The following is a 17,446-nucleotide window of genomic DNA, read 5'->3' as shown; positions in this document are numbered from 1 at the left end:
AGAACCACTTAAATGTTGCAGTGGGGAGGTTCTAATTAGACATATACGCTATGCAGATAAAACAGACTTCCTTTAAAAATAAATAAATAAAAGGCCATCCATTTCGAAGAAGAAAGCCAACTGCAGTTTCCTTGCCACATGATCAACCAAGATAAGTAAGTATGTTAGCATGACTCCAATGCAAAGTATCCAACAAGCAGACAGATCCAGGTCTAGAAAGATAACATGATGAGACGGCAAGATTAAATGTGCTTAAAAATAAGCATTAAAAAAAAAAAAAAAATCACACAAGAGTAAATGAGCACATGGCAAGCATCAGCACAGCTTCTTCCAGCACTCAGCTAACATAACATGCCTTAGCCACAGGCCACAGAATAAACACAGCAAAACCAAATCGCTAGATGTGAACAAATGTTCAAAGAGGTACAGGAAGCTTTCTCTAGGCACATAAGAACAGTATAGTGAATAGCTGTAACTAAAAGCATGACCCAGGATTCTGCCGTAGCTGTTATAGCCACAAAAAAGATTTCAGTTAAAAAATTTAGATGGAAGCATTTGAACTGTGAATGAATATAAATTGAAGCACTAATGAGATTGGTTTAAAAACATCAATACTGATAATCACTGGTTATTTAAGCAGAAAACACCCATGTGATTTCTTCTAACAGCATCTTCAAAACAACTTCAATTTTTTGCACATACATGATGTAGCAAATTGAAGATGCAAAGCCAGAGATAGCACAAAACATAAGATCTAAGTAAGCGTATCAAGTCAAACAGCCCATTTTACTGAGTTTTCATTTGTAAAACATCAAGAACTCTGTATTTAAAAAAAAAAAAATCAATCCAAAAATGCTGTGACACCTCCACCTCTTATGCCACAGAATGCATCAAGCAAAAAGCAGAATTGAGGTTAAGTTTCCTATGGAATGGGTGGCCACTGGTAGAGGCTTAAGAGAGGACTATATGCAAGCAGCATCTCACACAACAAGTATTAATGCATTAAAAATTCAGTAGCCAAGTTTGAATCAATATTAAATAATGGAACTGAATATCCTTACAAAGCCTTGAAATTCTTTGTAATTAGTGTGGTTTCATGAATCATTTTGACAGGGAAAGAAAACAATAACTACTGAAGTGGGTAACTTACATAACCTCCCACTTGGTTTACTGCAGGTTTACAGGTTACATGAGGGGAGATGGCAGTCTAATCAAAACCATTAATCAGCAGTATCTCCAGAAAAGATGCCCAGAGGCACCTTCTGCAAAAAAAAGAGACACAACTGTCTGAGCAGAGTGGTTGTCGAGGGATGATTTTAAAGGGCCTCCAGTTCAGAGAGGAAACAAGAAAGACTACACGTTGGCAGAAGTGCTGCAAAACGAAAAAGCCTTCTCAAAAATACAGAGCACCAATTTAAGTGTGAATCCATTACCTGGGGATGTCAAGGCAGGGAGATATGCAAATGGAGAATGAGCAGAAAGCAAACCAGCTAGATAGAGTAAAACACGGAGGTATTTAGTTGTTTCATTTTTGATTACTGACCATGGTTGTTGCTCCTGGAAATGTGTATGCATTATTAGGCACGCACAAGTATTTGTATACGGTAACTGAGACTGGAATAACAAAAAAATGCAATGGTTCTGCTTTTCAAAAATGTTCATGACACTAAGCCACATATTTTCTATTAATTTCATCAAAAACTATACTGCTTTGAAAAATGAATACCAACACTTTAAGATTTGGCTCATACATGTTAGTGATATAAAGAGACTCATGCATGCGCATACACACGCAAATATGAGTTAGGCTTTGTAATTAATAAGCTATCCATATCTTTAAAAGAAGATAAGTCCTTGACATATCTACAAAGGAATGTGGACTAAAACAATCCAAAAATCACCGCTAACAGTTTTCATGGAACAAAGTTTTTCCTCCTTTTCTAAAATACATCTGACAAGGAATGATAGGTTTAAATTAAAAGTATAGATAACTATCTTTCCATTAGTCACTGACACAGTTCAAACACAGATTTTTGGCAATGTAGCTACCATAATTAAATCCTTAAAACCAACATTTTGCAGATCACAGGATTTTACATCTACTCACCCTAAAACACATTTATAAGAGAAGTAACTGGGAAGAGCCTTAAGACACTAGTATTTTTCCCCATGTCCAGCTGAAATTATTTTTATATTGCTTCAGAGCTCATCTTTGACAGTATGTTCAACCACAGGCTCTGTAATAGTTTTTTCTTTTTTCCTGTTAGTAACCCAAAGCAGCACAATTTCACAATCCAGAATTTCAAATGGGATTACTGAGACTGAAACAATGGACTAGCAGAAAGTTATATACTGAAATAGGAAGTACGGTAATGAAACAGAAAAGTTATCAGTGGGATGATGATGCTTACAACAAAATCACCCTCCCCAATGTAAAATGTCATTTAAGTAAATAATTAAAATGATGCTTAATGTCAAAAGGTTGAGACATAAACTCATGCAAGCACTCGTATCCTCCTAAATTCACTTGTAAAAATAATTTGTAAAACTGTATACATGCAGAATACTGTGGTACCTAAATAGGAAGATGCAATATTTACGCCTCAGATACTCTGCAGTTTAACAATGTTAATGCCTTGTCATATGCAAGCAATTCTGCAGAAAAGCCAGATGGCTAAATCAGAGTATAACCCTTTACAAAAGGTTCCATTTTTGATGGCTAGAGACAGCAGTCACGTTCAGCACTTTTCAGAAGACTGATGAAGGGTGTTTATGTAGAAAGGGAGACATACATGAGTTTCTTTCCCATTTTCACTCAGGTTTCCCACCTGAAGAGATGTTCCATTAACAAAAAAGTCATACAGAGGTACCTTCTGTACCATGCCATACAGAATCAAGCTACACCCACCACTCCTAACTATTCTCTGCATGCCCTTGAGTCAAACATACTCTTTCCCACTTTTGTCCGCTCCAGAGTCTATTTAAGAGGGAAAGAAGGTTGTGATGACAGCAAGAAAGAAATTTCACAGGATATAGATTCATATAAATTGGCAAGAAGTTACTCTGAAGGCATGTGATGCTACAAAGGACAAAATTTAATTCCTAGCAGTAAGCGTTTGGAAGACAACAGTGAATCACAGATAAGTTACCAAAAATCAACAACTAGTTGTAGTAGTAAAAATTAAAAAAAAAAAAGACATAACTGAAAGCAGACTGTAAATCTTAAAACTTTAAGGAAAAGTCTATTTTAAGCATGAACAAGAATATAGTTTACAGTGTTGATAAGGCTTCTTTAGGAAACATGCAAAAAAAAGTTTTACTTTTCTCTGAAATAACCTAAACCAGAAGCCCTTATTATACTCTTGATTGTCAGTAGTTCTTCCACTCATTTAGCACTGGTTCTTTGGCTTTATCACTTTTCAGAGTAGAACCTGGGGCAGCTTAAAGTAAGCTAAAGATCATGTACTTACAAGTTTTCGTTTCATCTGCTTTGCTTGTGAAGACATTCTGTATCATAAAACTTCTAGAACTAAATTCATAAATGCTGCTGAAAACTGACATCTCCAGTCATTATACCTTATGTTTGGCTGAGTAGCAACTTGATGCTGCATAATGCAAGGGTTAGTATCTACGTTTATATAACTAGTGTCTTTCTAAATAAATATTCCACCTTATGCATAATGAGTGTGTGAATTATTTAACTGCATTTAAAAAATACATTTAAGAATAAAACCATTGATGTTGCAGTGTTCTTTTTTAAGCTGTGCTGTACACTTAAGAGAATACTCTAGGAGATCAAAATTCTGCTGTGACACTGGGGCATACATATCATTTTACTGCGACATGTGTCAAAGATTACCTGCTTCTGTTCTTTCATTTATTTTTCAGAAGAACTGAAGGTTTTATAACCTTGTATGCTGCTTTTAGTAACTGACATGTTAAAGAATATTTGCAGTAAATATGTTCATATTTGAGTATAGCATAGATGAGATTTAGAGGCAACGAGTCTTCTGAGGGCAGCGAGTGTTTCTTGTGCTCTTTTTGAACATAAATATTGCTAACATCTCAGGTTAGCTGACAAATGCATGGTCAGATCTGTGAGGGGCAAAAATAAGAGTATTATTTTTAAAAAGGAAAAATAGAACTGGAATGTGAAAAAAACAATATAGACAGATACATTTAGAGAGACCAAAACCAAGAATGCAGTTTTCACGAAATGATGTAAGCCCTCTTTTAATTGTCTCTCCTATAAAATCTACTCTTGCTACACCAATCCTTACATTGGAATCATTAACCATAGTATGTCAGATGATCCTTTATGTTAAAGAGCAGTAATGCAGAAATAGAATCCAATTTACTCCTTGCACTGCAAGGACAATTGCTGCTGTAATCATTTAAAAACTAGGACTGAATTTGGCAAAACTGTCATTCAAAATGACAGATTTATAAAGATAATCCACATTTTACATATTTCCTTCTTTTGCCTTCATTAAACTATGAAAAAAACCCACAGTGCAGCCTTAACTAGACTAACTTAACTAGACTGGTTTTTAATTGTCCATTTTGACATTCATGTTCTTTCCCTGACCATACCTTATCCAAGAAGAGTAAAAATATTTCTAGACAAAGGAAATAAAACAGTTCTAGTCACACAAACCTCACTGAGATTTCAAACATTTCATTTGTGGAGATTACAAAATTTGCTTCAAAGTAAAAAGCAAGGCAGCTCCAGCTCGGAGCAGAGATCCAGTCCTCATATGCTTCCTTCACAGCTAAAAAACCCATGGGCTTTCTGTGAGACACAAAAACAATAGGAAGCAGACAACATCCTGCAATGTCGTCTGAGGAAACATCTACCTGAGGTCCACAGTGAAACTACAGTTTTGGTTTAACAGATTAAACTCTAGTGTAATCTCTGAGTGACAGTAAAATATTTGACACGCTGCAATTAGGGTATGCTATTAGATAAAATAGGTAACTTAGAGAAGGAACAGGACTTAAAAAAGACCCAAAAAGAACATGTTTCAAGTCAGTTATTGGTGGACCTAATGCATTGTTGGGACCAATATTATTAGTTTAATTGAAGCCCACAGTAAAAGAGTTAGGAGTGTGCCAATGAAAATCCATCGATGAAACAAAAGTTATGAGGCATCGTCTGTAGAGAGGGAAGATTAAAACACGATGAAACAAAACTGGATATCCTGAGGACCTGAATACTAGAAGGATATGAAATTAATAGCAGATAAAAAGACTGCATTTATGAGGACTAATTAAAAAATGTGTTACAACTTAGGAGCTCATCAGCTGGCAATAGCAAAAGGATCGAAGCATATTAGTTGGTACCTTGGATCCCTCCTCAAGAGGACAAAGACAAAGGCCAATGTGATTCTGTTACACATCAACACTGATAAACTCAGTATGGACAAGGAAGTACTAATGCCACTCTCCAACCATCAGGTAGGACATAAGCTGGAATAAATCACAGCTAACTTCCAGCTAAGAGAGACGCTTAAAAAAACCTGCTTACATGACCAAGGGAATAGAAAGCAAATTTGCTGAGAGGAGGTTTAAAAACCTCAATTTGTTTTGTCTGGCAAAATTAACACAGATGGGATATATGACTGTCATCCACAAATACCTCAAGGGAAGCATCAGGAGGGAAAATAATTATTTAAAATAAAGGACAATGCTGGCATAAGAACAAATGAGTATTAAATGGCCATGAATAAATATACACAGCAAGTTAAGCTTCTAATAATCAAAGCAGCAAGACTCTTGAGAAGTTTTACTTGGGAAGGTGGCATTCAGGGCATCTTCCTGCGGAAATAGCGGGAAAAAGCAAATTGTTTATAAGCTGCGACTTGCTCAGTTTATAAAGGGAACAGCATAGCAAGCTTGTTTATGAAAAGAACCAAGTCAATGTACCAGCAGGATCCTTACTACTGTGTGCTCCTGTGATTTTTGTGACGTACTGATCCACACGGAAACTCCAACCTTTTCTTAAACGCATGCAGTTCAGCTGGTGCTGAACTGTTGTTGATAAGAATTATATAAAGATTAGCAACCAGTAATTTTCAAATCTCACCCCTGATATCAACAATCAGACTACGACTGTATGCAAGCAGATTCCAAAATGCACACTGGATGAGTATGGAAAAATTTCTAGAACTTTCTTTCAGAAGTTCCAGGCACTCAGTGATCACCCTTAAAAACTTGCTTGTATTTCACTCCTTTTTAAACAAAATTGAAGTCTGCAGCATGTTTCTGAAAGGGTAAACAGGTGGCTCACACCTTCGTAAAAAACCAAAAACCTCCAAAAGAATTGCAGCTTTCACTTGACTTGAGAAGAGAGGAGCAGAATCTTAAATTTATCCTAAGATGACCCCGTTATGGTCAGCTCAAGGAGGTAATCTGCAAATTCCAGGGCAAACACCATAACTGGAGTTTGGGAAGAGAGTGTACATGCTACTGAAAGGCTCCAAACTTGCTAGTTTCAGAGGTTCATGTCCATGAAGAAGTAACTGACAGAGAAACCAACCTAAGGAAACTTGTCCATAAACACACAGAGAATCCAAGAGTCTGGTGAGCATTCAAATAGATGAAACTCAAACAGATTTGTGACAATTGATAAAACAATTCTCATAATTTAAAAATCATTCTTGGAATCTGCTCTTTCTTATTTCTTAGGGAAAGCAGTTAAGCTACATTTGTAAGGCAGAAAACTTTAAAATGGGCTGGAAAACGCTGTATTCACCAAACAGGTTCAGCTTCACTCAGCTTTCTCATTTGGAAGCTGAGAGAGTACAGCTTGGATAAACAAAGCATTTGGGCTGGACCATCAGGCCCAAAGGGTATCAGTGGTTCAGTGTTTGGTTGTTGGCTGGTAACCAGTGGAGTACTTCACGGGTCAATTCTGGGGCCCCTACATCCCTCAACATTTTTATCAACAACTTGGTTGATGAGATAGAAAGCATCCTCTGCAGATCTGCGACAACACCTGAATTAGGGGGAGCGGACGAAATACCAAACAGTAGAAGTTCAGTCTAGACAGACCTTGAGAAACTTGAGGCTTGGGCCAACAGAAACCTCATGCAAGGAGAAACACAAAATTCTGCACCTGGGCTGAATAACCCTGAGCATCACCACAGGCTGAAAATCAGCTGGCTCAGTAACAGCCCCACAGGAAAGAACCTGGGGGTTAGAGTGGATGCCAAGCTCAGTATGAGACAACAGCACGTCCTCACTGCAAACGGGCAAACCACATACTGGACTATGTTCATTAGGATGAATGTGGCAGCAGATCAAGGGAAGTTATTACCCTCCTCTACTTGGCACAGTGAGGCTGTACATGGAATCCTCCATCCAGTTTTGGGTTGTCAGGTTCAGAAGAGACTAGAAGAAACAGGATAGGGTCTAGCAAACAGCTGCTCAGATGGACAGGGCCTAGAGTACATGCCCTATGAGAAGAAGCTGAAGGAGCCAGGTTTGTTCTGTTTGACAAAGAGGAGGTCCAAGGAAGATCCAACAGCAGTCTACAACCACTTGAAGGAATCAAAGATTAGAGAGCTAAATTTCTTGCAGTAGTTGCAGACGGTATAGAAAGGACCAACGGTCACAAATCATTTTGCGCAACAGGCAAGAAGGGGAACGAAGCATTGGAACATGTTAGTCAGAGTGGTTGTGAAATCTCCATCCTTGGAGGTTTTTAACTCATCCAAAGCCACTGCTGACCTGGTCTAGTGTTGCTAACAGTCATACTTTGAATGGGAATCAAGAGATCCCTTTACATGGGATCCCCTTCTATGATTCCACTTAGCTACTTCCCACTCCAGCACCATGGTTTTAACCTTGTTTTCTCAACGGATCAGTGTTTTTCTTGTCTTCCTGTATTTGTTGGCCATCATCAGCTACTGCAATTACAGTAAACAATAGCTCCTGCTAAGAACAACAAAATTCTTGAGATTTACCTGGTTTTTAGTCAGTTAGTAACTTAGTCTTCAGTTGGGCACAAAGTATTATTTTTGCCACAATGTACACTAGTATTTAAAATACTAGCTTGATGAGAAATAAAAATAACAACTTAAAATTTTGCTTAATTCAGAAATAGTATATATTTATGAAAGCTCTTGATTAGCAGTCCTTCTGGATGACAACCAGAGAATCATCACCATTCTTACCAAGAGACAGAGACAATAGCAACAGGCAAGTTCCTTTAGAAATAAAGATTATATATAAATTTTAGGAGTTCACTTCAGATAGGTATGTTCTTTAAAACAAAATTAAGAGTTAAATCCCTGAAATCACATCCTGTCTCAGGACTCATGACAAGCTGCTTTCAAACAAACATTTCACACGCATAAGAGAATTTTAGCACTCCCATAGAAGACAAAATGGCCACATAATTTTGGGGGAAGGCTTGAAAAGCCACAGTGAAGCCTGGAAAAAACAATTGTAAAAAAACTGGTGCAATACATTGCCTAATAAGCCCAAGAGCAAGGATATAAAAGATTATTGCATACTTCTTTTTCTAGTCCTAACATGATACAGGACACCTCTTCAGTGACAAGAAGGGACAACTTTTCTATAACTACATCAAGTTAGTTACAAAAACCAATTCAGATTTCATTTTTACCCCACATGAAATGAAAAACACTATGAAGGGGAAAGAAGAATCATTATAAGGATGTGGGGTTTGCACCTTCAGTAAAGATGGGGTGACTTTGTACCTTCAAAAAATCTAACCTTTGTTTTGTTCGGAATTAGAAAATACTTAAATGCCAGAACAGTAAGCAAAATAGTTTAAGTTCACTGACTTGAAAAAACATTCTTTTATGCTACACAGCCCTAAAATAAATACTTAAAAGGAACTAAGAATATGCCACTATATCTTGGTTTTCATTTTCCTTCAGATAGAAGTGCTAGAATAAACATTTTTACTAGTTTACGTTGCTGTGTTTTTATGAGGTTAATAACTGAACTGTCAATCAAGGCCTGTATAAATACAGTAGTTAAATACCTCCTGCTTTAGAAGCACTTTTATTTACAAGAGAGCTAGCCAAAATTTCCAAAGGACTGCATGGTCTGGTTTGCTTTGATCTCTTTTAAGTACAAGTCTCTTTATACCTCTTGTTTTGCTATTTATTATACCCTTTGTGTAATCAGGTACGGAAAGAGCACCTGCATAGAACAAATACTTCAGGAAAAGTGTGACTTAGAGGAACAATTATGCAACACACAGTTCACTAAAATAACTTGTGAACTCCTTTTCCAAGAGCACTTTTGTTGCTATACTAGCAAGAGAAGTAAGCGTACAATGGGCTCAGAATAAAAATAGGGGAACATCACTTAAACCCAACATCACAGATACAACCCGGTACCTGTATCAACACATTAATCAACACTGAACTTTGATATACATACACAAACACGTATATATGCATGTATATAAAACTATATATAAAACATAGTTTAAAATAAAATATAATTTTACATGTAATATGTAAAATAATTATTTTTAACAAACTTTGTTTAGAAAGTTGAACTGTGTATATGCATAAGTGCACATGCATGTATGTACATACATATGTATGTATACACACACATAAAAATAAAATTAAGAGATATGTATATATCTCTAGAAAGTCTCCAAGAACTCTGTTCAACCACTGCCTATATAACTATTATCTTTGATCTCTTGCCACAAGTTTAGCATTGTGAATTTTACCTCCAAACAACCCCCACACTTTCCGTCTGGGAGTATTCTGTGAAGAGTAACTGCTTTTTACTCAGTATGGTGAAGTTAATGAATATGGGATGTGTACATTATGCGTGGAACAAAACAGAATAATTATATCAATTCATATTAATGAAAACTTTTATCGCTACAGCAGAAACCAAATTATCTACTCATGTGGTTAGTTTTACAGTAATTTTTGTTTCATTGAATGCATTTCACTCACTTGGGAGAAACAAACATTAATATTATGCCCCTAATTTATTTAAAATAAATGAATGGACTGAAGTTACCAGCACATATATTTTTAGGATGTTTCATTCTGGGTAAATTTTCATGCAGGTCACTTTACCATGTTCATCTTCCTATTTTCTGGCTCTGACTTAAGACAGCATGTTATGAAGATCCTCCCTGTTCAGGAGAGCACAGATACACATTTGCACACCAGTGCTTTAAGTGTGTGTTTAGGCCCCAAAGACTGGGGATTGACTGGGATTTATGTGGGTTAACGTTTTTCTGACTCTCTATATCCAAGATAAAATCTTGAAGTAAAAATGGTTCTGTAGATTTTAGGCATTTCAGATAGATGAACATATTGTGTTCCTAAAATCAGCAGAAATCATATAGACACAGAGCATCCTCAAGAAGAGCAGTCTATATCTTCTGCTACAGGGGATTTTAGATAGTTTTAGATTAGACTTGTAAAACAAACAGAATAATTGAAGTAGTAACACAGAGGGAAACAGATTTCTTTAGGAGCTTGTTTTCAATTTGTGTCTTGTTTCTGCACAAAACTTACATAAATTTTCCCTTCAATTTACAAGTTTAATAGCACCTTATCATCATTATTCCTATTATAAAGGCACTTAGAAATAGGAAGCCTGTTCAAAATTATGTTTAAACAAGCACATTGTTATTGAACTATTAATCAGTAAAAGCCATAACGGTTATCTGAGTCAGCCTGAACTTTTGCATGTTTTCTTGAAGACAGTTCTGAGATTAAGTCTTCTAAATCTGTCAAAGTCAATAAAAAAAAAAAGAGCCAGAGCATTAAAAACAAAAAAGTTGAGCAAAATAAATGTGGCCTATTGGCCTATTTTTGGCAGGCAGAAGGGGGAGGGATTTCTTTTTAACAAAAACAACCCCCGCATAAGACAATGTACTGCATCAAAATCTTAACAACTACTTCACAAGCATTCACTGGAATAACTAAGGTGGCATGGAGGGAACAGGCTGCAAAATGTGGCACAGAAGGAGCTAGAGGAAAAGGACAAGAGGCATTTAAATGGCTCAGTCATCTCGTGAAACCTCACTGTCACTGACTCAGTATTTCAACTGAAAAGCTGCAACAGACCAAAGTTGCCAGAGAAAATCCACTAGGGAATCACTAATGAGATCCAAGATAAAGCAATCCCAATTCTTCCCTCCACAGCATGCGGTCCAAGAGGTACAGAGGCCAGTTTTGTGAATCAAGCCATACTTGCGTTTCCCTGCTGGAGCCGGCACAAGAGGCTCAGTGCTCTGCTGCCTCACCGCTGCCCCTCCTGCAGACCCGTCGCTGCGGTCAGCATCCTCTCACACGTAGCTGTACCTCAGCTGGCACACAGGACTACTGCTAGTGGTGCGTCTCCAAGCCAGCACTAAGCATTTACGGGCTAGAGTCAACCTGAGTATTACCTCTACTGAAACTCTCCTAAGGGCCATCTGATTTTACGACACTGATGTGCCATTACAGCTTGACCACATTAGTGCCACCAAAGTTTCTTTCAGCTTATCCCAAAATAGTACTGGCCATTCCTCTGTAGGCAACACAGACCCATCTCAGAAGTCCTATCAGAGCCCAGTACGATGATTAGATGCAAACGTCTAATAAAGTTGTTGTTAAGACTGACAAAACATCATTGATGTAAGACAGATTTTTCAGCTGTTAAGTTAGAAATATTGGAAGTGTTAGCCTGCCAGATGTGGAACATTCAACACGAATCATGTATTTACGATGTATTTTATGTACTTTAAGCTACAACTCTAGAGTGGCTCAGTGAAAAGGAAGATAATACCAGATTCATTTAATTTAGGGATAATATCATGAAAAGAGAGGTTTGCATTAGAACATTCAATTTGCAGTGTTTTCCTCTAACCCTTCACAGTGTAAAATGCAATTATTTATGGTCTTAAAAACCTTAGCATTCATACAAAACCTTAACGTTAAAGTACATGTCAATTTAGGAGGAAAAAAAAACCAAACTAGTGTCTTTGAAAGTTAATTTGGTTTTACTGAGTGACCTTCAAGTGTGCAAGCAACCACTTACTGAGAAGTGCTGAACACTCAACTTGCAATAAAAACAAAGCAAGCAGAGGGCAGTCGTGCATGTTGACTGCCGCACAGCCAATAGTGCATCTTCAAAACCTGTTCATATCTACACACATCAGTTTCTCCTTTCCAAGTGCTTGAAGTTATTGATAGTCATCAACATTTACTGACAGCTATCAATGAAAATAAAGACTTAAAGAAGGACTATGTAGATGGCAATTAAAGTTGTTCCTTTTTCAAATATATCTAAACCAACACTGAGAATATCACAGTATTCATACTCAATTTCCTAGCAGCATGAATGTTTACTCCACAGAAAATGTGTGTTGACAGCTAAGTATTTTTCTGCATATGCATTTTCCCTTCACTAGAGTCTAAGTACATAGGAGCTTCCCCCCTCCCAAAATGCAAACATATACATATATGCACCAGTTACTTTGTGCAAAAATCACCATGTTGCACTGTACCATTTCAGCCTTGACTGCTTTTTAATCAAAGAGTTTAAGCTTTTCCTTCCTGGAACCTCCTCCACCAAGGTGAGAAGCTAAGGGAATTCTCCTCACCCCCCATTCTTTCTTACCTGAGGCCATTGGTTATTCTTTCTGAGGACTTTGCAACATTTATATTCCAACTCAAAAAATTCCATTTTCAGATAAGCCAGTACGATCCTTTTTTATTACTCTAAAGACTAAAGCTTTTCCCAAGTGAAATGGCAAATTGCCTCAAAGGCAATTTCTGATCATGCTCATCCTTTAAAAAAAGATAAAAAGCCAGAAATACCAGGTATTTTATGAGAATAGTCTTGCCTAGTAACAAGCAATAGCAGCTTTAATTAGCATTGGACTACAGACCAAAAAGGTCTCCAATATATGCGTGTGTGTGTATAGCACTGGACTACAGACCACTGGTCTGTACTCCAGTATTGTATATACACATATATATAGTGCATATATAGACAATATATAGACACATATATGTGTGTGTGTGTGTAAGAATTTAGGTGAAAATATCACTATTACTGCTGTACCTCATTTGAGCAGAAGAGAATTCCCCTATGATAAGAAATGTAATTACATTTCAAAATTAATTTCATTCGACTTTATATGTAAGTTATTTTGACTTTCATGTACAGATCTGCATTAACTATCACAATATATACTCCATTTTATTTTTGGAATCTCTTCATCTCAAGACATCCTAATTTTTCGTGTGATGAATAATGGAGCCTACAATCAACTAGAGCAAACATTTACTTTAGATGATTTGCAATCTGTAGCAACACTAACAGGAAAAAAAAAATACCTGTGGGAAAAAAAAACAGAATTATTAAGCATACACTACACCCCAGCTTCTTGAAAAGTGCACAGAATCAGCAAATCTACATTTGCTGATGTAGAAACCCAAGAGAACTGGAAATGGCTATTTAATCAAAACATGAGAGGCAAACTCATCAGCCTACAGAACTCACTGCCGTTCAAAGTCCTACTTCAATCAATTTGCATTAAACCAAGTGTAGTCCTCGGGTCTTCAACGTGCCCCTCAGAGTGCTGCTTCCAGAGCAGCCCGTGGGAGGACGTGCCTGGGCCATGGCAGCCCCCTCTCCAGACCACGGCTCGGGCGGAGGGCAGGCCCCAGTGCAGCCCCGGCACCTGCAGCACGGGAGCAAGCGCTGAATGGCAGTAGGGGCGGGGAACAGGTCGCAGCTGATAGCGTGGTAGCTAGGCAAATTAGGATACGGACCTAGCATCCCCCGAGTATGAAGTGACTGGCTAAACTAACATAAATACCTGTGCTGTGAAGGGCTCGGAGAAGGGGTGGTTATTTTCTCTAACGCACACTGTGATGTACCTATGCAGAGCACACTTTCTGTAACCAAATATAAACGGGCTAATTGCAAAGACTCCTTTCCAACCCTTCCTCACTTTGTATTTATGTGGCTAGAACTTTCTACTAGACTATTCCAAGTCTTGTAGATTTGAAATTATCATAACATTTAAGAAAATTATATTCCCAAATCAAGTATACAGAAACTAAAATAAACCCTCGTACAGGTAAGTGTTAACAGGACTATTTTTAAAATGTCAATTATCTGGAATTCAAAGCATCATTTAGCCAAATACACACACACACACACACACTTACAGCAGCATTAGAAGTTTTGGTACAGTCTTTCTCAGAGAGAACCGAGAGAAAATTTCTTTGTTTCTAACTTTCTTTTCACTAGAAAGAGAAAGCTCAATCTGTATAGTTGCATGGACCACTGTAAACAGTCTTCACATAATTTCTCTCTCTTCTACTTGCAAGAGCTGCACACGGTTGTTATTTTTCAAGTATTAATTTTCCAGTTCATTATTTCCCTGCCCATGCTAAAATTAAAAAGACACATCAATATTTAATGAAAACAGGATATGATTGCATCCCCTGTAGAGCATGATGTAGAGTAGTCCCTTCAAGTTTCCAGTGAACTCTTAAGAGTGAAGTTTGGCATCAGCCCAGAGTTCTGCTCAAGAAACCCCTCTCCTTCACTGCCCCAGCTCTCCACTCCCCAGTTGTACCTATACAGCTGTTGATGCAACCATGTTGCAGATGGCCCACAGCAGAGTCCCACCGACAACTGAAGCAGCACAACCGAGCAGCCTGAGCCATGATGCGTAGTTGGCAATTTCTTCAATCCATGTCTCCTCAAAACTGCAGATCAAGTTTTCAGAGAACGGACCTTCTCTAGCATAATTTAGTATTGCCTCGTTCTCAGATTGAGACAGACAGTTCGGGCTAACCTTCCTAAAGCCCTTTCAATGATCACAAAGCCCAGCTCAACATGGTTTCTTGCCTCTGCTCTCCAGTAGGGATGACCACTGCAGATGTAACTTCAAATGTCTGTCAGCAGAGTTTGGCATCCCCTCACTCTCTTTGTCACGGAGTGAGGGGGCCCTTTCACACCCAAAATGACACAGGAATGCTTGGAGGCAGACAACAACAACAACAAAAATAAACAGAAATCAAAACAAAAACCCAAACTCATCATTCTTTTACATATGCCTGGAAAAAAAACAAATTAAATCAAGGTTACTGATCAGACATAGGTTATAGTTCATTCAGTCATTCAATCCAATGCTTCACAACTGATCAAGATCATCAAATAACAGATCACCACTGTGTTTCACTACGTAAACACCCCAGCTGCATGGCAATTACAATGTACAAAATTAACATAAATAGGGAATGGAACATAGTATCAGCAGACTAAAAAGCAGCAAAAGACATGATAGGCCTATAATTTTTGTACAAAGGATGCTATATGTGAATTTTTAGTGGAGATAAGAGAAAAAAAGGGAAACATAACACAAAGTATGTTAAAGAAACATAGCAGTGGAATTAGACTGCCAGTACTGTTCCAATAAAGCTTTCTTCTGGAAGTCTACACAAAACTCTCCACCACCCCAATTGTATCAGTTTCATAGGAACTCCTCTTGAGAAAACAACCAGAAAGTCCATCCTTTTTTAGACAGATGCCCAGAATAGCACAGCAATAAGGTAATTCCCCGCTGGCATAGAACAGACAGATTTAAACCCCTAACCTAAAATCAGGCAAACTGCAAACCTATGCAAGGTCCTAATGGCAGCATCAGAGAGTTGGCCTCTGTCTCTGTCCACAGACAGGCTGCCCCTTAATGCAAACAGAACATCCTGCAGGCAACTGAACAAGCAGCTCAAACCCAGATAACTTTCACACCAGCTCCTATAGATGAAAGTTGCTAAAATGCTTGTGAAGTAAACTGCCAGATTTAAAAGTGGGGGAAATAAATTACTTCATTTTAATATATGAATTCTGTTCCAGCAAAACACTAAAAACAAGTTTAGAGCTCCCAAAGAGAAGTGCAGCTGCACCCCAGGGATGTGGCTGCAGGGAGCTGTGCAGCAACGGTGACACCTCGTGGTGCCAAACCACTGAAAGTCAGACCTCTTCCCAAACAGAACCTACCTTTAACCCACCGGCAGGGTTCTGATGAAAAAGCTTTACAAACAAAATAGCCAAACAACCTCTACATCCTTCTCCTCCTAAATCAGTATCTCCGGTAGAGACAGGAGTCAGAAACTTGAAATCCAATCTCTGCCTCTGTTTTCATATCTCCTGTCTCTCACTGACCTGTCTTTAGCAGTGTTTTCCCATTCCCTGTTTTGTGGTATTGACGATTACATGTGGGAAACAGTAGAACTGATTATGTACAACGTTAATGTAAAATTGCTAAATGAATAGAGGAAGAAAAAGAAGCCAGCCCAGCTTTAAAATCTTTCGGGCCAAAGTGACTACCAAGAAATTACTATAAACAAAAACCTTCAGAGAAGCAAGTCAACAGAGCCAGTTACATAAAAATTAACATTGTTTTTAATTAATTCAATTCAACTATATAAAAGTTTACTTTCCTTCATTCTGGTATCTCCCATCCCCAACAGATGCTCAAATGCATTACTTTCTGCAGCTTCACAAACAAATCTCAGATTACGTATCTCATCACACTGCGTGTATTTGAGAAGTCAGTTTGCCTTCCCACTGCAAAATTAGTGTGAAGTTTTCCCCTAGGATGCAAGCTTAAAAAAGCTGAGGTATGTATCTCTTTCAATAAATGCTCAATATTGAAATTAAAAAAAAAACCCAACTTTAAATGCTGTTACAAAACCAAAGTGAGAAGGCAAGAAATGAGAAACTTTTTATTGCTCTGCTTAGGTTTCAGGGGTTATGGGAGTGAATTCCAAGTTTGAGCAAGAAGTGTTTGGGGTTTATGACAAAGCAGGGATAATTTCATGCAGTAGGGGAGATGGCATTTCAAATCGTTTTTGGGGGAAGAGTTATTTTCTAAGGGAAATCTCCCTCCAATCTCCCGCCTGTATTTTTTCCTCATATTCATACATGCATAGTAACTAATTTTTCAAGTGACCTGAAATTAATTATTTCAAACAGCTAAAATGGCACCTATCACTTAAAAGATGAAAGACTAGTATCATCCCAGGACATTTAGTTTCTCATAATGTGCATGAAAATTATACTAGCTACATAGATCAACTCTAAGGAATCACTGTATAATGAGTGGAATTTTTGAAGGTAAATCATAACAATTGCCTTCTTTCAGAAATTGCATACCTTGTCCGTGATTTGAAAATCCATTAGGAATTTCTGAAACAGTTACCATAATATCCATAGCATGACCACTCTATGGCCCCGCAGACAAACCCAGGAGTATTTTTCAATGAGTTTATTCTGTGTCCAGGGTTATTTTCAACATCCCTACTAGAGCAGGAACCTCAGCTACAGAGCACAGGGCATGAGCATGCTTCATTTGCTGCAGAGGCTAAAGGAAGGAGCTGAAGGCCAAAGACAACACAGGGGTGCTTGTGCACCAACT

The 17,446-nt window shown here is 37.8% G+C and overlaps 1 protein-coding gene across 1 annotated transcript in view; it reads right to left on the bottom strand.

Moving 5' to 3' along the window:
• The window catches only part of THADA (THADA armadillo repeat containing), a 166,036-nt gene that overhangs the window by 110,570 nt on the left and 38,020 nt on the right, over window positions 1-17,446 (bottom strand). The gene's annotated exons all lie outside the window — the stretch shown is intronic.

The sequence above is a fragment of the Calonectris borealis genome, chromosome 3, assembly GCF_964195595.1.
Source record: "Calonectris borealis chromosome 3, bCalBor7.hap1.2, whole genome shotgun sequence".
NCBI classification, from domain to species: Eukaryota; Metazoa; Chordata; class Aves; order Procellariiformes; family Procellariidae; genus Calonectris; species Calonectris borealis.
The sequence above is the reverse complement of the archived record's forward strand: the minus strand, read 5'-3'. Positions and strand labels throughout refer to the sequence as shown.